At 48.9% G+C, this 19,278-nt stretch overlaps 1 protein-coding gene and 1 non-coding gene across 3 annotated transcripts in view; one reads left to right on the top strand and one right to left on the bottom strand.

The window, feature by feature from the left end:
* Positions 1-19,278, top strand: part of Abr (ABR activator of RhoGEF and GTPase) — a 194,165-nt gene that overhangs the window by 67,316 nt on the left and 107,571 nt on the right. The gene's annotated exons all lie outside the window — the stretch shown is intronic.
* On the bottom strand, positions 19,002-19,109 carry LOC127200936 (U6 spliceosomal RNA). Its single transcript, XR_007832152.1, has one exon. It is a non-coding gene; the product is annotated as a U6 spliceosomal RNA (small nuclear RNA).

The raw sequence follows: 19,278 nt of genomic DNA, 5'->3' as shown, positions 1-19,278 counted from the left end.
AATGAACGGAGCCCCATCCATCTGCCTCTGCTTCTTTCAGAATATTCAGTAGGGCCATTCTGTTCCCACCATATTTGGTCCAAGCTGCCTTTGAGATCTCCCCATGCCTAGAGCCCCCCCCTTGTGATGCACTGATTCCCCAGCCTCTCAGCACACTCCCCATGCTGTGGCCAGGGTGTGAGACTTGTTCATGGTCCCACAACAAGCCTGTGCTTCTAGAGAATCCCTCAGCATCCTGCCTCACCTCAGTCATCACCACCTCCAGGAGGTCTCCCTGGCCTGACTGGTACTTGTCTTAATGGGATGCTAACTCCACTTCCTTCCCTATTGTCTTAAGTGTCAGTTGTCGCTTCTTCTTTGCCAGATTCTATCCTTAGACGCACGAAGGGTGACAAAGGCTGTATTTGTAGCATGCTAGACACAGTTCTCAGCGCTTAACAAACAATATTCCATTTAAACTGTACCTTCCAAGGTCCCAGTTGTTCCTCTGCCATGTTCATCTTCCGTGTCTCCCTTAGGTCACTGCCCAGACAGCTGGGGGACATTCATTTTGCAGGATCCCAGAGGCAGGACCTTCTGGAGAACCTTGTTCAGTGTTTGAAAGCAACCCCCCCCAGTCCCCTCTCCCCCACCCCCCACCCACCCCTGCCCTGCTTGCCCAATCAGTTTTGGAGCTCAGGGCTCGTAACTATTTAACTCATCCCCTTTCCTGTATCCTTGCAAGGTTCCGTGGCTGAGCTACGAATGTGCGTCATGAGACAGGTGAACAGGTGCACAGTGACTTTAACCCAGTGCCTGTGCGATGAGTCCCTCAGAGCCTGAGAGAGAGAGTGCCCACATGGTTGGAGTGTGTGCGTATGGTTCTCTGTGTCTGTGGCTTCTGTGTCCACGGATTCAAACAGCTACAGATGAAAAACATTCAGCAGATCTCTGTCTCTGTACTGTATGTGATCTATTGATGGTTTAGAGGTCACAGGCTAGGGATTGAACCTGGGGACTTGGGAATGTTGAATGTGTGCTTTAATTGCTGAGCTAAAACTCTAGCGCCAGCTTGTGCCTTATTTACGTTATATAGTGCTTGGGGTGAAACCCAGGGATGGGGTGGGGGGCTGGTGCCAGCACAGGCTGGGGGTGGGGCCGCGAGCAAAGGCAGGGGCGGCTTTGTTCAGTGGATCTGGGTTTCTTTTTTTTTTTTTTACGTGTTAGACCATCTGAAGTAATAAAAATGGCCTGGACCAGCCCTCTTCCTGTCACAGATACCTTACTCACATAGATTTCCTTTGCAAATGTAAATTTATGTTAAAATGACAATTTTCTTTCCCCAGAGCTATTTCCTCATCTGAGTTGTCTTAGAATAACTAGCTTAAAGCATGCCAAAGGAGCCAGTTTGAATTTATTCCCGGGATCCACCTTGTGGAAGGAGAGAACTGCCTCCAGCAAATTATTCTCTGACCTTGACACACTGGTTGGACACAGGGTGCACCACCATCTGCGCATGCACACACAAACATAAGTAATAAATAAAATAAAATAAATGTTATTTAAAATGCTAAAAGAAAGACAGACAGACAGACAGACAGTCACATTTTAGGAGGGGTGCCCTGAGCTGAGCAGGTGGGAGGGCTGGAAATGGTTTGTGATTGGTTGGAAGTCGGGGTAAAGAGAAGAGGCATGCTGGAGACTGAGGTCTGTTTTTCCTTTTGAAATCTGTTTTTCTAGCACAGGAGCATCCAAGAGAACCATGAGCAAGGAAGGATGCCAGGAGGAGGGAGAACTGGGTTCCAGGAGAGCAGAGGGCAGTTGGGAAAAGATTGCAGCGCTCACGTCAGTTAACCCTCTTTGTGTCCTGGCTGTAACTCAGGGTTGGCCTCGACCAAAAGCTGTGAGTCAGATGAGTGTCTGTGACAGTGAGAACACCTTCTTCCGCACCCACAGATGATGTAGCCCCCTGTTGGACACTGACAGAGAGCCTGCAGGGATGCTTCTGATGTCCACCCTGAGCAAGAAGGACTTAGATTCCAGCACTCATTCCACCAGTGACTGTCCTTTACCTCCCAGCTCCCCCATCCCCCCAGGATAAGCTCTCCACTCCATAGAGTGACATGGGAGACTGGCTCCTTTTGCTTCTTGGCCCTTCGGCTGAGAGCAAGTACAGAGACTGATGCTTATTCGTCTCTGGCATAACCTCTCCCGGTGCCCCACCTACCTCAGGGACCTCTTACCTCATGCTTCAGACCCGGCATGCGTTTTTTGCAGATTCTGCTCTTTTGCCTGTAGGGGAATGCATTTGGGCCTTTCTGGGCCAGGCCAAGTTGAGGCTGAAGGTCACCTCAGTAACAGCTAACTGGGGAGTAGGGTCTAGATCTAGATATCTAGCCCTGGAGAGAAGCTGTAATATTTGTAACTGTGGGTTTTCCATGCCCCAGTTCCCAAAATAATGACTCTGAGACCTTATTATTTATAAATAAATGCCTAGTCCATGAGCTTTGGCTCGGTCCCCAGCTAGCTCATAACTTACCTTGCCCGTTTAATCTCCTCTGTGTGTGCCTTGTGGCTGGTTACCTTTCCTCAGTTTCAGGCATCATCTCCCTCAGAGTCCGCAGCAAATCCTGCCCTTCCCCCCCCCCCAACTCTATTCCAGAATTCACCTTTGCCGGAATCCCCACCTCCTATTTCCTGCCTCAGCTAATAGGCCATCAGCTTTTTTATTGACAGCTGATGGATGCTTCCATACAGTACACAAGAGAAGCTACAAGAAGCCCTCCAGAAGTTTCTGGAATCCTCCCCTGTCCCTGCTCACAGAGGAGTCAGCCATAGACCTCGGGCTCGCAGGGAGAGGTGAAATCAGGTGACTCAGTTGTCTTTCTTTGAACATTTGTTGTTTCTTGACGCCTGTGAGTAAAAATAGAGCTGAGAATGAGTGAAGTGAAATGCTTCCTTGGAGTACTGGAGATGGAGATGGAGGGGGTGGGGCCTCCTGCCGAAGGTGTGTGCCCGCCTCCTCACAGTGAAGGTGGCCTGAGCCAGAACGGGTCTTCAGCCTTGGTCTTGGGCTGGTCTGATCCCTCGGGGCTCCTGAGCAGAGCTCTTCTTTCTAGTGCTTTCTGTCTCCACTGGGGGATGGTCTCAGGACTTGCTGAAGGAATTCCTCTGGGGCTGCCTGATGTTTTGTCTTGGACCTAACCTGAAGCAGGGATAGTCTCAGAAGGGCTCTGGGTACCACTCTGGCTACCCCACTACTGACTGGTTTGGGGGATCCGTAGCTCTTGCTCTTTGTGCAGGAGGAGTTGAGCAGCAGGCTGGGGGTACGGTTCTTTGCTCCAGCCTATCTCCCCTCCTCTGGAAAGGGCAAGGCGCTGTTGACTCTCAAACATACACAGGGGCCTTGGAGACCTGCTGGGACGATTTCCTCCACGGTTGAGTCCTTTAAGCTTGCTTTCTTCGCCTATAAAATGGCGACGTAAGGAAATATATTTAAGTGGCACTTTATGGAATCCAGGAGAGGGATGCTTTCAAGTTTGAGGCCCTGCCTAGAGCTTCAACAAGTGTGAGCAGTTTCTTAATGCCCTAGGGGGTGAGGGGGAGAAGAAAGAGGAGAGGAGAGGAGAAAAGAAAGGCCGGCTGGGTAGCTCATGGTAGAGCAGTTCCGTAGCATATGCAAGGCACTGGGCTGGATCTTCGGCGGTGCAGGATGTTGTCATCCGGTGACCCCAGTCCTAGCCATTCTGCAGGCTGGAGTCCGGCAACGTAAACCAGACTCCCCTCACCCAAACAGCAGTATCAGCAGAAGCAACCAAACAGAATCACAAACCCAAAACAACAGACAAACGAAATCCTACCTAGGGTGCTCAGTTAAATTAGAAGTTTAGATCAGGAATGTGTTGGTTGGTTGGTTTGTCAACCTGATTGGAATCCTCCATGAAGAAGGAAGCTGGTTTGAGAAAACACTTCTATCAGATTGGCTTCTAGGTGATCTGAAGGGAAGGGCCCAGCTCATCCTAGGCAGTGCCACCTCTGGGCATGTGATCCAGGGTTGTATGAAATGTGTGTCGTGGGGAGTAAGGCTGTGAGCAGTGTTCCTCCACGGCCTCTCCTTTAGTTTCTGCCTCTAGGTTCCTGCCTTGAGATTCCTGTCCTGACTATCCTCAGCGGTGGGCACTGAAATGTAAGCCATATAAACAATTTTCCTTCCAAGCTGCTCTTGGTCAAAACGTTTTAGCATAGCTAAAGACAGAAAGCAAGCTAAGACAGTAACGTAAGAGTTAAGAATATTGTAACTCACGCAAGGGAGATTTGCCAGGGAAGATGTGAGGAGGACAGACACATGGTACCTGAGCAGAGGTAACCAGCCATGTGGCAGAACTTAGAATGGAATAAGTGGGATTTTGGTTGTGAGCAAGTCAGGGAACAAGGCTAGCTATATGGCCTAGGTATTTGTTTGTTTGTTTTGTTTTTGTTTTTTTGAGACAGGGTTTCTCTGTGTAGCCTTGGCCATCCTGGACTCACTTTGTAGACCAGGCTGGCCTCGAACTCACAACGATCCGCCTGCCTCTGCCTCCCGAGTGCTGGGATTAAAGGCGTGTGCCACCATGCCCGGCTGGCCTAGGTATTTGTAAAAAGAGGAAAGAGGAGGAGGAATATTGTAGTATACAAATTTTTTTTTTTTGGTAGTATACAAATTTTGAGACATACATATATACTAAAAAACCTATTTATTATTTGTCCAAAATTCACATTTAACTTGGGTGTCTGTCTGTCTTTCTTTCTTTCTTTCTTTCTTTCTTTCTTTCTTTCTTCTTTCTTCTTCTTTTTCTTTTCTTTTTCTCTTTCTTTTCTTTCTTCTTTTTCTTTCTTTCTTTCTTTTCTTCTTTCTTTCTTTTTCTTTCTTTTCTTTCTTTTCTTCTTCGTTCTTTTCTTTCTTTCTTTCTTTTTCTTTCTCTTTCTTCTTTCCGAGACAGGGTTTCTCTGTGAATCCTTGGCTGTCCTGGACTCACTTTGTAGACCAGGCTGGCCTCAAACTCTCAAAGATCTGCCTGCCTCGGCCTCCTGTGTGCTGGGATTAAAGGCCTGCGCCGCCACACCTGGCCTAGGTGTCTCACTTTTTAAAGATTTATTTGTTTATTGTATATGAGTGCTTTATCTGCAGAAGAGGGCATCACACCATGTTACAGATGGTTGGGAATTGAACTCAGGACGTCTAAAAGAGCAGGCAGCGCTCTTAACCTCTGAGCCATCTCTCCAGCCCCGTGTCTCACTTTTTTAAAGTCAAGTTGTTACTATGTAGCCCTGGCTGGCCTAGAACTTGCTACATAGATCTGGTTCGCTTCAAACTCAGAGATCTACCTCCCTCTGCCTCCTGAGTGCTGTGCTGCTGTGCCCTTGTATATTGCATTTAATCTGGCGTCCCTACCACTGGATTAAATGGTAGGTGATATAACATTTTTTGAGGATCCTTCTCCAACATGCTGTTCTCCCCTTATGCCCAGGAGCCAAACAGATAAAATTCTAGGAGTTGTCATAGAAATACTGAGATTGATTTTTGGAGAACTGACACAAAAATAATGGTAGAATTTATGGAAAGATACCAGTGAAAATTGCTGAGTAATTTAGCACTTGCTGTGAGCCCCACATGGGTCCCAGGATTTATATGTCTGAATGCCTTTATTCACAACAGATCTGTGAAGGTGACCAGTCTTGCTCTTCAGCTTTGTTTTGTTTTTTGGTGGGTGGTACTGGGGAAAGAACCTAGGGCCCAGCTGCTGCTGTTAACCCCCTGTTCACCAGGATGCTGTGCTGCTCTGTCTTGTTTGCCCAGCTGCAGGAGTTCAAAGACTTACCATGTTCTCCAAGGTCAAGGACATGGCAACTTGCAGGGGTGGGCTCCACAGAGCAGGTGACGCACAGCAGCCTCCCGGGAGGAGATGTGGCTTACTGCCTGGGTTCCCTGTGATCTTTACATGGGGAAAAACAGCCTGGCCTAACGAGCAACATGGCAGATGATGTTTTTCTGCCTAACACCATCGAGGAGACACCTGCCATGTGTTAACCTATCCTGGGTGCAATAGACTCAGAGCATCCCTGAGTGTTTACTGAGAGTGTCACTGAAGTAAGAATCCCCAGCAGGCTGACCTCCAGGCCTGTCTGAAATCTGCGCGGGCAAGCCCTGATGCTTGCTTCAGTTCATACTTAGTAATTAACAAAAACTTGTGCCGCCGTGTGATGTCTGTCTTATAAAGTCCTGTAGTAATTCTCCAAGACACAATTTCCCTCTTTAAGAAATGAGTTGTAATTCAGAATTCAGATGGTGGTGGCCCACGCCTTTAGTCCTAGCAAAGGCAGGTGGATGAATCTCTTGAGCTCAGGGCCAGCTTGGTGTACGGAGTAAGTGGGTTCTAGGACAGCCAGCACTATACAGAGAAATTATGTCTCAAAAAAAAAAAAAAAAAAAAAAAAAAAAAGAAATGAGTTGTGCAGGACAAGGGTGGAGATGACATAATACAATATTCATGTATTAATTTCTTTTTTAAAAAAGTATGAGCTGATGTGAGTGTGTAGAGTGATTGAAGACTGTGGAAACTCCGGAGTCCCCAGGTATCACTGCCACCTCTGGTCTCCCTAGCCCTGCCTCTCAGCTCCTTTCTGCTCCCAGGCCCTTAGGACCGTTGTCATTTTCTCTCTTCCCTGGCCCTGGTCCCTGAGGAACTCCTCAGTAAGTGTTCGCTAGGAGATGATTCGGGGTGGGGTGGGGGAGAGGGGAGATTGCCTACCCATAGGGAGACCAGGTTCTTAACTCATTGCTCGCCACCTCGTCTGTGAGTGGGCAGGAAACAAGTAGCACAGGCAGACGGGGGAACGTGTAACAAGGACTGTGACCCCTGTGTTCAGGATGAAGGCAGGGCCTGGCAGGTAGACGTGGTGAGCTTGGGGGTTTCTAGAAAGAACTTGTAATGTCAGTGGATCCATGACCCAGGGGGCACAAGGAAGGAATTTGGCAAGAGAACAGGATGTGGGTCCAGGAAGCTAGCCTGTGTCTGGAGTGAATGCATGCTGAACTTCACCTATCACCATGCCTGTATATAGGGCACAAATACCCACCCACATGTGCCTGATGTGTGTGAAAACAGGCCCAGATGATGACGTCACTGCTGTTAACTGCACGGCCTTATTCCAGAGCAAAGGGTTACTAGTATTAGTGACGGGCACGGGCTGGGTACTCAGCTCCAACGAATCTTAAACACCCTCGTCTCTACTATAACCTCCAGAGATTGTAGGTGAAGGAAAGAGAAATCACGCAGCTGCAAAGCCTAGATTTAAATCCCTCCACTCCAACTTAATGTCCAGGTAGCAGCATAAAGCAAGTTAGGTTGATGTGTTCTCCCCCTCTTTCTCCCTGGCCCCTTCCTCCCTCTCTCCACGTTGCTCCCCTCCCATCTCACAGAGGTTGGCCCGCCTCTCCTCTCTGATTGCTGAGATTAAAGGTGGGTACCAGCCCAAGCAAGTCTCTTACTGATCCTCTCTTATCAGTGAAATGTACCTCACAAGGCCGGTTTGGAGGCTCAGAGGGATTGGACAGTGCTAGCTGGTGACACAGGGTGGTTGGAGGACCCCATGGGTGTCCTCAGCCCAGCTCTATAAAAAGCCTTGATACCTGGATTGTTGGGGCTTTCTGAGAAGCCCAGGTGAGCTGTGTGGGCCTCAGTCTTATGTTCTTAAGAGACTGTGTGGCTGGGTCTGTAGAAGGCAGGACACAGCCACCTCCTGTGCTCTGCTCTCAGCAGCAGCGCCCCCTGGAGGCTGGAAAGTAAACAACAGTTTTATTGAGCAGTGTTGTCTCCACTGTTTTCCTGCCCCTTCCAGAGGGAATGGCTGTGTAACTGGTTTCCTTCTTGAAGTCCAAACCTTGTTAAGTTTTAGTCATTTGAAGTGTCAAGTACCACAGGGTGGGCCCTCACTGTCCTTCCCCTTTTCCATGGAGAACGGAAACTTACTAGCTGGATGGTGAGCTCCACAGGGCAGCTGTTGCCCCAGTCATCTATTCAGCTCCCCCGGGAGTCTGGTTGGGGTTCATACCCTGTGTGCTGGCTGTGTAAACTTGGTGCCAAAGGCTGGGTATTTTGTCTGATTGATTCTCTGTCATACCTGCAGCTCTTGGGATAGTGTCTGAGACACAGAATTACTTCTGGGAGGGAGGGAGAGACCGAGAGAGAAGGTGGGTGGTTCCAGATTCGGTATTCTCCTTAGAGCCAGAGAGATGTGTCTATGAATATTTATTATAGTCTCATCTGTAAACTTAGGCTGCAGTGTCCCCTGGCCAGGGTACTTAGGAGGTCAATGCTCTTTAACTTCAGCTATGGCATACGTAAGTGCCAGGCCCTTGCGAGGCACCAGTGAGTCGTCATCCGCCTTCCACCTGTGACCAGAGGTGTGTCGTGAAGGGCAGTCCCCGGGGCTGTGTCCTTGGCCACGCTTGTACTCTCCTCTGGGTCTTCAGTCAGGGCTTGTTGCGGGTCCCTGCCCTTTTAGCCCCAAGAGACTGAGTCCTCGGATCCGTACCCCGTGCCAGGACTGGCTTCGTTACAAGGCCTGTCCTTGTACTAAGGACACAGGAGGGTGTTTTCCTCTCTCCCTCTCCCCACATTTAAATTTGAGACAGGGTCTGTGTGTCTAGGTTGGCCTCAAACTCACGGTCCTTCTTCCTCGGCCATCCCATTATAAGCATCTGCAGCTGTGCCTTGATGAACTCCTAACAGTAATGGTGAAAGTCGTCACTGGCTTTCTTGTTTGCTTATGGTATACAAGACTTGTCTACATAAGTCTCCCGGTAGCATTTTACTAGAACTGGTTTTTTCTTTGTATATTTATTATACACTTAATTTAAAGCCATCCCCCCCACCCCCGGGAAGAGTCTGTTTCTGTCACCAAACTGCCCCTGGTTTATGGCAGAATGGTTCAGGGTTCCTGCTCATTGTCTGAGTCCCAAGCTCCCTGTCCTTTAAGCAGAATTAAGCCTTTCCAGAGCTCTGGGCCTGTGGCAGTGGCTCTCGCTGGTCTTTGAGGCATGAAATGTAGGTTGTTTTGTTTTGTTTTTGAGACAGAGTCCCACTGTGTATTACTGCCTAGTTTGAAGCTCACAAAGATCCACCTACCTGCCTCTGCCTCCTGAGTGCTGGGATTAAAGCTGGGATTAAACCACACCCGGCTGAAAGCTGGGTTCTTATTCCATTTAAGCCCCTTGCTGACTGTGTGACCCCGGGTGGGCCTTAAAAGACAAGGGTTAAACTTCCCCTTACATGTTTTTCATTTTTATTCCATATGTGAAATACATCTTATGTGTAAAGTAAATGTAAAATGTCGGTTTGTTGTAATAGGGACTAACAAGGTGAGCATGTGTTAAGTTTTAAGAGAGCAGTTGCCAGTCCTGAGACATTGCCGCGCGCCCTGCTGTTTTCACTTGCTAATACAGAGTACCCCAGGCCGGGTGTTTGTTTACACAGCAGGAATATAACCTCCCTCGGTTCTGTAGGCCAGAAGCTCAGTTAAGGTGTCAGCAGGGTTGGCTCCTTCTGAGAGTCCAGAATCTCTACCCCTTTTGTATGGCAATTGCTGACTTCGTCTGTAAAGCACCAGGATGCGGTGGCACTCTGTGTCTGTGTTAGGATTCCTCTTTGGTAGGAGGATACAAGTCACATTGGATTAAGACCTGCCCTCAGGACCTCCTGTCAACTTCATTGTCAACAATAATATCCTGTTTCCAGATCAGGTCACATTCTGAGATCCAGATGTCAAGACCAGCATCTTTCTACCCACAGTGTTGCCCCACAACCCAATGAAAGGTCACTTTTATTTTATTACATAGGTATAGGTATATAGGGAAGGGGTGTGTGTGTGTGTGTGTGTGTGTGTGTGTGTATGTGTGTGTGTGTCTCCCCCTGTGTAGTCCTGGCCAGCCTGGAACTTACAGTGTAGATCAGGCTAATCTTTAACTCACAGAGCTCTACCTGCCTCTACCTCCTGAGTGCTGGGAATAAAGACGTGCACTACCCAGCTATACAGTCCTAAATAATATAACTATGTAGTTTTGTTCACAATTTATATAAACAATACTATTGTATCTTTATGTAACTTGCACTTTTTGCCGGTTAAGATTACTTTTTCGGTTTGTCTTTGTTCTTGCCTCGAGCTCTAAATTACTCATTGTTAAAGCTGTGGGAATGAACTACCAATTGTTCAGGGCTGTTAATGATAGCCCCACATTTTGGGACAAAAATCCATTAGCACTCACTTATGTATATAGCCCCAGATTATGTGTGTGTTTTTTTTTTTTTTTTTTTTTTTTTTTTTTTTAACGTGTGTACTTATTGTGAGACTGAATGGAGCAAGTTTTACAAAGCAGTACCTTCCCATACCAGGCAAGATACTATTTCCCAAGGGTTGATGATGCATTTAGGTCAGTGGTAATGTGCTTGCCAATTGAGTGTGTAAAGCCCCGGGTTCTATCCCCAGCACCGTAGCAGAAGAAAATGCCTCTGCAGTCCATTGACAAAAAGCCACCTACCGGATCAATTACACAGTCCACTAACGAGCCAACTTGCTGTTTGAAAGAACTGAAGGCTCATGCACCCGCTGTGTATCATGTGTCTGTCTTGGTGGCTCTGTGGGTCCTTGCCTGGCAGGTAAGCCCGGGCCATGATCCTGCTGGTCTCACCAGCTGTCTGTCTGCACGCCCACTGAGGCGAGACCACATGTCTGCAGGTTTTCCCTTTCCATCTGTCACCAGTGGCTTCTCAGTGTTTCTGTTGAGTATGTTCTAGCTGTGGCTTTGTCCTTGTAGTTGCTGTAGCCCAAGAAGTGTGTCTGTCTGTCCCTCTGTCTCTCGGTCTCTCTCTGTCTGTCTCTCTGACACACACACACACACACACACACACACACACACACACCCCACTCTCCCAGACATGTTAACTTCACATGCACTGTGTGACATTACTGACTTAGGTTATAAGGGGGGAAGAACACATTTGGGGCTGCCTAACTTGGGGTCCTAACTTGGCCACTTAAGCAGCAGTGTGACTTAAAGGAGATGCTTGGTCACTGTGCCTCAGTTTCTTCATCTTCATAAGATGGGAACAGTGTCAATACCTACTGCACGGGGCTGTATATGGCTGAAGTAAGTTCAACTATTTGTCCTGTGTGAGGTGTTGTCATTCTGAGCCTGCCTTGGCCAGAACCTAAGATCGCTCTTTGCTGGTTACCTCTGCACACAATGGCTTCCTTGGACAGAGAGCGAGCGAGCGGAAGAATGTCAGAGCACTCGTCAGTGGAGGTGGGTAGAGGAAGAGTGGATTCTGCATGAGCGAGGCTCCAGCAGGGCTCCAGCTAAGTTAGCCGGCCCATGCTGCTGAAAGCAAGTTGCTTAGGCTTCTAGTTTCCAGGCTAAGGCTTCTGCAAAGTGGGATGATGACGCTGAAGTTGGGTGAATAATCCTTAAGAGGGTTGGGGGTGAAAATGCATGTAAAAGCCGGGCGTGGTGGCGCATGCCTTTAATCCCAGCACTCGGGAGGCAGAGGCAGGTGGATCGCTGTGAGTTCGAGGCCAGCCTGGTCTACAAAGTGAGTCCAGGACAGCCAAGGCTACACAGAGAAACCCTGTCTCAAAAAACCAAAAAAAAAAAAGAAAAAAAAGAAAATGCATGTAAAGTTTAAGTACAGTGTCCGGATCTCCTTCCACAGCTTACCCAGCCAGAGTCAAGGGAGATGGCTTTTAAAGAAGAACAGAAAGCTTCCTTTTATTCACAGAACACTGTGACCCCTTGTGCAGGGAACAGCCACCTGGCTGATTTGAGGTTTAGTTCTCCAAGCTGTCCCCTTGAGCGAAGGCCCGGGCTCTTTCTCACTGGATTCTGATCTTCAGACACAGCTTTCTTTCTGTGCAGGCAAGTGACAACTGTCTTCATTGAGAATTCCACAGGGTTCAGCGAAGATCCCATACTTGGAGTTGGACCAAAGGTCATCCGGTCACCAGGCATGCTGTGTCTGTCAGTGGGCACCTTTCCTACCCTCCATGGCTAATATTCTGGCTGGCCTGCCTTCTCTTTTCTGAGTACCACTATGGATGGAGTTCTGTCTGCATCATCCATCCCCAGACTCCATTGCTAGCTGCAGCTGCTTACCCCACTCTTTGCTCTTCTTCTTGTTCTTTTTTTTTTCCCTCGAGACAAGGTTTCTCTGTGTAGCCTTGGCTGTCCTGGACTTGCTTTGTAGACCAGGCTGGCCTCGAACTCAGAGATCTGCCTGTCTCTGCCTCCCGAGTGCCACCACGCCTGGTCTTCTTATGCTTCCTTAGATCAGAGTCTACAAAGTTCTTCTGGCTTAAAACCTTTAGGACCCCTCTTCTGGGAGAGCCAGGCAACAGCAGTAACATGCCTGTAATTTGAGCCTTTGGAAGGTGGAAACAGGGAGACCGGAAGTTCAGATTCTTTCTTGGCTACAAAGCTATTTTGAGGCCAACCTGAGCTACTTGAGACCTTATCTCAAAAAGTAGAAAAAAAAAAAGAAAAGAAATTAAAACCACAACTCTCAGCCGTGCGTGGTGGCACACACCTTTAATCCCAGCACTCAGGGAGGCAGAGGCAAACAGATCGCTGTGAGTTTGAGGTCAGCCTGGTCTACAAAGCAAGTCCAGGATGGCCAAGGCTACACAGAGAGACCCTGTCTCAGAAAAAAAAAAAAAAAAAAGAAAGAAAAGTGGGGGGTGGGGGGGCAGGGGAGGTAGGAACAGCGAAAAAAGAAAGAAAGAGAAGAAACCACTCACAGACGTTTGAGTTTTACTTACTTGCAGGTGTAGGCAAGTTGACAACCCAAAAATAGCCTCCACAGTGTTCAAGGTCACATAATAATAGTTCAGAACACAGAGCTTGGAGTAGACTGTCCTGGCTATATTGCTTAGGTTAGGTGTCTTCTGGTGTTGAATTGTGAAATTTCTTTAGATGTTCTAGGTTCAAGTTTCTTGGCAGACGAATGGATTCTAATATTTTCATTCCATGAATGATCTTTTACTTTCTTCATAGTGTCCTTAGAAGTACAAAAAATTTAATTTTGATGATGTACAGTTCTCTGTTTTCTTTTGTGAGACATGGTTTCTCTGTGTAGCCTTGGTTGTCCTGGACTTGCTTTGTAGACCAGCCTGGCCTCGAACTCACAGAGATCCACCTGCCTCTGCCTCCCCAACTGCTGGGATTACAGGTGTGTGCCACCATGCCTAGCTATTGGTTTTGTTTGCTTGTTTTTGTTTTTGTCTTAGTTACTTTTCTATTGCTGTGAAGAAACATAATGACCAAGGTGACTTTATAAAATAAAGTGTTCAGTTAGAAGCTTGCTTACAATTTCAGAGCATGGTAGCAGGTAGGCAGGTGGGCTTGTAGGCAGGCAGGTAGGCAGGCAGGTAGGCAGGCAGGTAGGTAGGCAGGTAGGTAGGCAGGTAGGCAGGCAGGTAGGCAGGCAGGTAGGTAGGCAGGTAGGCAGGCAGGTAGGTAGGCAGGTAGGCAGGCAGGCAGGTAGGTAGGCAGGTAGGCAGGCAGGTAGGTAGGCAGGTAGGCAGGCAGGCAGGTAGGTAGGCAGGTAGGCAGGCAGGTAGGCAGGCAGGTAGGTAGGCAGGTAGGCAGGCAGGTAGGTAGGCAGGTAGGCAGGCAGGCAGGTAGGTAGGCAGGTAGGCAGGCAGGTAGGTAGGCAGGTAGGCAGGCAGGCAGGTAGGTAGGCAGGCAGGTAGGTAGGCAGGCAGGCAGGCAGGTAGGTAGGCAGGCAGGCAGGTAGGTAGGCAGGTAGGCAGGTAGGTAGGCAGGCAGGCAGGTAGGTAGGCAGGTAGGCAGGCAGGTAGGTAGGCAGGTAGGCAGGCAGGTAGGTAGGCAGGTAGGCAGGCAGGCAGGTAGGTAGGCAGGTAGGCAGGCAGGTAGGTAGGCAGGTAGGCAGGCAGGCAGGTAGGTAGGCAGGTAGGCAGGCAGGTAGGTAGGCAGGTAGGCAGGCAGGTAGGTAGGCAGGTAGGCAGGCAGGCAGGTAGGTAGGCAGGTAGGCAGGTAGGCAGGCAGGTAGGTAGGCAGGTAGGCAGGCAGGCAGGTAGGGAGGCAGGCACACAAGGCACTGTAGCTGAGAGCTAACATATTGAGACAACCATGAGCCAGAGAGAGAGAACTGGGAATGTCATGGGCTTTTGAAACCTCAAAGTCCATCCCCAATGGTACACCTCCTCTGGCAGGATCACACCTCCTAATATTTACCAAACATTCATAGGAACCAAACATTCAAAGGCATTAGCCTACAGGGACCATTCTGATTCAAACTTCCATACTTCTGATATCGTTATCTACGAATCCGTTGCTGTGAAGAGCTACTTGTTGGATTTTCTCTAAGTATTTCATAGCTGCAGCTTTTCCTTGTAGCTCTGTAATTATTATAAGTGGTGAGCATTTTGATTTGTTTTGGTTTGGTTTTGGCTTGTATGTCTGTGCACCACATGCATGCCTCGAGGCCAGAAGAGGGCATCAGATCCCCAGAACTGGAGTTACGGATGGTTGTAAGTTTCTCTGTGGGTGCTGGGAATCAAACCCAGGTCTTCTGGAAGAGCAACCAGTGTTCTTAACTGCAGAGCCATCTCTCCAGCCCCTTTTAATTCACCCCCCCCCCCCGTTTCTAAAAGCTAGGTGTCTTTGGGTGAGGGCCTTGGCTGTCCTGGAACTAACTCTGTAGATCATACTGGCCTTGAATTCAAAGAGATCCACCTGTCTCTGCCTCCCGAGTTAATTCTTCAATTAAATGTTTTTGCTTTGTTATGGAGACTGGTTCTCACTATGTAGTGCAGGGTAGCTTCAGAGTCCTGCCTCAGCCTACTAAGTGGTAGGAGGATTACAGATACGAGCCACTATTCCTAGCTCTGTTAATACTGCTTTGTATTGTTTTCCAAGGCCTTTCTTTGTATCCCTGGCTGGCCTGGAACTCACCGTGTAGATTGGGCCAGCCTTAAATTCATAGGTATCTGTTTGCCTCTGCCTCTCCTGGGAGCTGGGATTAATGGCATGTGCCTCCATGTGCAATCAAGCAAGAGCTTTTTGTATGCTTTACCAATGAGCTACGTCTCCAGTCCTGAGTTAAATTTTAAAAATTATCATTATTTTATGTGCACATGTGTGCTACGCTTTGTCCTTGTGTGGAGGTCAGAGGGCAACTTTGTGGGGTTCTCTCCTTCCACATTTACATGGGTTGCAGGGCTTGAACTTGTGTTACCAAGCTTACATGGCAAGTGTGTTTGCTGGCTGAGCCACCTTTATTGGTGGCCCCTAAGTTAACCTTCTGAATGAGTTCTGCTTCACTGTTTTGCACTTGGTAGTCTGGTTGTACTGGTACCATTTGTTGAAAAGACCATTCTTCCCTTACTAAGTAGTTTTGGTACCCTTGTCAGAAATCAATTGATTAGAGGCAGCGCTTGCCTCAAGTACACAAGGTACTGGGTTTTGATCCCAGTACCAAAAAACAAAACAAAACAAAACTCAATTGGCTGCCACCGAAAGAAACTTAAAAAACCAAAACGAACAATTCCTTGACCACAGCTATACAGGTTTATTTCAGATCTGACCCGGAGTTGTTTGTTGGAAGCCACAGCCAGCCGTTTTCCACCTCTCTGTAGTCCCAGAAGCTCCCTCAGGACTCAGGACGCCATTACTGGGCATCCCATGGCGAATGCTTCTCCCAAGAGGCTCTCGGAGATAATCACTTCCCGCATCTGTCAGGGTGGCCACTGGGAGGTTGCAACGGAGCGCCCCAGTGCAGGCCTCTGCCAGGGTGCAGGTCCCAGAGCAGGGCCTGTTTGTGTGAAGCCCAGCGACTGATTGGGTGGGTGCCCTGAAGGCCCCAGGTAGGAGAGCTCTGAGGACCAGGTAGGAAAGAGAGCCAGCCTCCTGGAAGGAGGCATTCCTGGCACTACAGGCATTTGTACTGCCATTGGCCTGCGAGGGAGGGCGATCCCTGCATCCATGGGTAGGCACCCAGAGGCTGGGGGACTGTATGTAACTTTGCCGTCTCTCCTGCAAACGTGGGCTCTTTACCTGTGGCCTTTGGGGGTGGTGAGGACTGGGTGAGTTGACCCTTCAGCTATCTGAGTGTTTCTTTCATGAAGTTGGTGGCACTGGTGAGTTAATAGGTTGGGTGGGTCTTGGCAGATGTATTCTAAATGTAGAGTGAAGAGACCTCCCAGGGAAGCTGAAGTCCCTCAGATTGAATTGACACTGGAAGTTTGGTGGCCTCATGGGGACATGTTAGCTTGCAAGAGAGTTCTGAGATTATTGGTAGCGTTCAGTAAATTCGGCAAGTGTAACTAGCAGAGAGCTGTGGAGCTGCATCTGTCAAGTTCTGATTTGTTCTGGGTCTTGTTGGTTTGTTTTGCTGTGTTGGAGACGGAACACAGAACCGTGTACGTGCGGAGCAAATGCTCTATTCCTGAGCCACACCCCCAACCCTGCATCTGTTGACTTCTGAAAAGTTGGGCTGCCTGTGGGCCCAGAGACGGGGTGGGGTGCAGGATGCTGGTTCTGCAGATGAGGAAGGAGTCTGTGAGAGTAGAGAGTAGCACAGTCTGTCTTTGCAGATCTTCCAAGGCCTCTGAGATGCATCTTCCACAGGTGGCATCGCCTGCAGTGACACTGTGTTCATTAGGGATATGGGAAGAGAATCCACTGCTTACTTCATGGTCTTGGTCCCTTAGAGTCAGCCCCCCCCCCGAGTGTCGCGGGGAGCAGAGCGTCTGTAGGCTGTGCACCTATCTCACCCCTCTTCGTTTGTTCTCCTCACTCACCCACCCCTAAGTGAGAACAGAGCTGGGTGAGTTGGAGTTGCTCAGTGCCTGAGAATTGCATCAGCCTGGCCTGGCAGGCTGGAGCGGGAGCCTGTTGCTATGGTGACTACCAGGCTTTAAACCAGAGGGAAGGATGAGGTAGTATCAGGGTGTGTTTTTCTCACCTTGTGGTGCTGCAGTGTGATAAGCACCCGGGTCTGGTGGACCTACATTCCCACCGCTTCGTGGAGGTGTCATCTGCTTCAATAGGCAAGATGAAACTGTGCCAAAAGCTGGTGGGCATCAGGTGTATTTAACCAAAGGGCACAGGTGGTCCCTCCATAAACCTTCTGCCTAGTATTGGGGCAAGATTGGAATTTGGATAAATGAGCTAGATTCTGGGGACAGAGAAGGGTCTGGGTATACCCCCCCCATCTCCCAGAGCTCTAAATCCCATACAGTAAACCTGTTTGGGGTGCCTTGTGCTCCCCTCCCCACATCCCCCCAACAACAGCACATCATCTGGCTGAATATAGCAGACTTGGGCAACTAGTCAGATCTGTCTCTCATCTCTGTCTTCAGTGACAAAGGAGATAAAATTCTTTTTCTAACACACTGAATACCTGTGAGATGTCACCATAGAGCTGTCCCATCTTGCAGATGTAGCCTGTGCTCTGCTCTGGTAAGGAAATGCTACCCCTATTCACCTAAGTGGCAAACAGTATAAGAGATTAACACTTTTCTCAGAGAGCTGCATCACAACCCTTGGTTCTCTGTGTCTGCTTTGGATTCCAGAGGCCTCTCCAAATCACAGACCCTTAGACTGTCCAGTGAGGAAACGCACAATCCATCTCCGAGTGGGGGAAGTCACAGCAGTGTCTCTTCAGGACATAGGCCCAGGTCTGTGTGGGGTGTGACACATTGAGGCTGCTGTGATCTCCAGACAGGGGTGATGGGAAATGTGGGGTCATCATGGTGCAGCCTGGAGGCAGAGGTGGGGGTGTTGACAGAAACCTATGCGTGGGATATTGGCTGAGCTGGGGTTTTTCTCAGGCCTTTAGGACCCTTTGGGGGATAAGGACCAATTGTCAGATAAATTCTCAGAGTAAACGGGATTAAAAAGATGTGTGGGTCTGGAGGGGAACCTGGGCCTGTTGAGAGCTCAGAAACTGCACCTGTCTAGCTGAGCCTGTGAGAAATAGCAGTCACAGCTGAAATTCACCCAGAATGTACTTACTCATCATCCCTGCTCACAGGAACCCTTTGCGTTTGGCTGCTGCTATTATCCCATTTCGGAGGCGGAGCAGAGGCACAGAGAGGTTATGGTGACTTGCCAAGGTCACACAGCTGATGGGAGGTGGGGCCTGGGATTCAAGCCAGGCGGTCTGGTTCCAAAGCTTGAGTTCTTAGGAACGTCCTGCCGACGCTTACTTTCCAAGAGGAAGACTGTGTGGGTCAGCTCATGTGATCTCCCGCGCAGAGGAATGATTGAACACATGAGCACACGCTAACCTACCAGAGCTGGAGGGACAGCTGGGGACGGTACTGTGAACTGCATGTGTTGGTGGCTGCACTTTGTGCTCTTTTGTGGGAGTGTAGGCAGGCTGTGTCTGTGCACCTCCCACCGCTCCCCACATCCCTTCCTGAGCGATTGTTTCCTGGTGGGGTTGAGTTTGCACAGACTACATGCCTAGACAGCTTGGCCAACTCTGTGGAAGGGCCCAGGGTTCTCAGGAAGGAGTCCAGATCTGGGGCTGAGAGTGAGTGGCAGCCGCAGAGGGAGCAGGCTGTCAGACTGGGGAGTGCAGCTACCATGTGTGAGGTCCGTCCTGTTGTGCCTCTGTTGTACTTGGCAGTGTGTGTGCTACCCACACAGCGTGCAGCTGGACTCCCTGGGCTCTTTCCCAAGGCCAAGACAGTGCAGAAACAAGAGCAACAGTAACTACAGGGATGATAATGATAGTTAGCTCATCACTTGTTGCATGCCAGGCACAGTTCTTAGGGCTCTACCTAAACTCATTTAGCAGGCATAAAAACTCTATGAGATTTTGAGTACTGCTGTTAATCTCATTTTATCAACACAGAGAAGTTAAGCAGTCCGCCCAAAGTCACACAGTTAAAGGTGAGGTTGGTATGTCTAATAGCCACTTAAATCTGTTTTTTTTTTGGTTTTGTTTTTTGTTTTTGTTTTTAATATGGAATGCTTCACGAATTTGCGTGTCATCCTTGCGCAGGGGCCATGCTAATCTTCTCTGTATCGTTCCAATTTTTAGTATATGTGCTGCCGAAGCGAGCACTTGTTTTTGTTTTTTCGAGACAGATTTCTCTGTGTGGCACTGGCTGTCCTATACTCGATTTGTAGACCAGGCTGGCCTTGAACTCACAGAGATCTGCCTTACCTCTGCCTCCCAAGTGCTGAGATTAAAGGCTTGGGCTAACACGCCCAGCCACTTAAATCTTTGTGGC

This window comes from Acomys russatus, chromosome 16 (genome assembly GCF_903995435.1).
Source record: "Acomys russatus chromosome 16, mAcoRus1.1, whole genome shotgun sequence".
Taxonomy (NCBI): Eukaryota; Metazoa; Chordata; class Mammalia; order Rodentia; family Muridae; genus Acomys; species Acomys russatus.
This window is presented reverse-complemented; position numbering and strand designations above follow the sequence as displayed.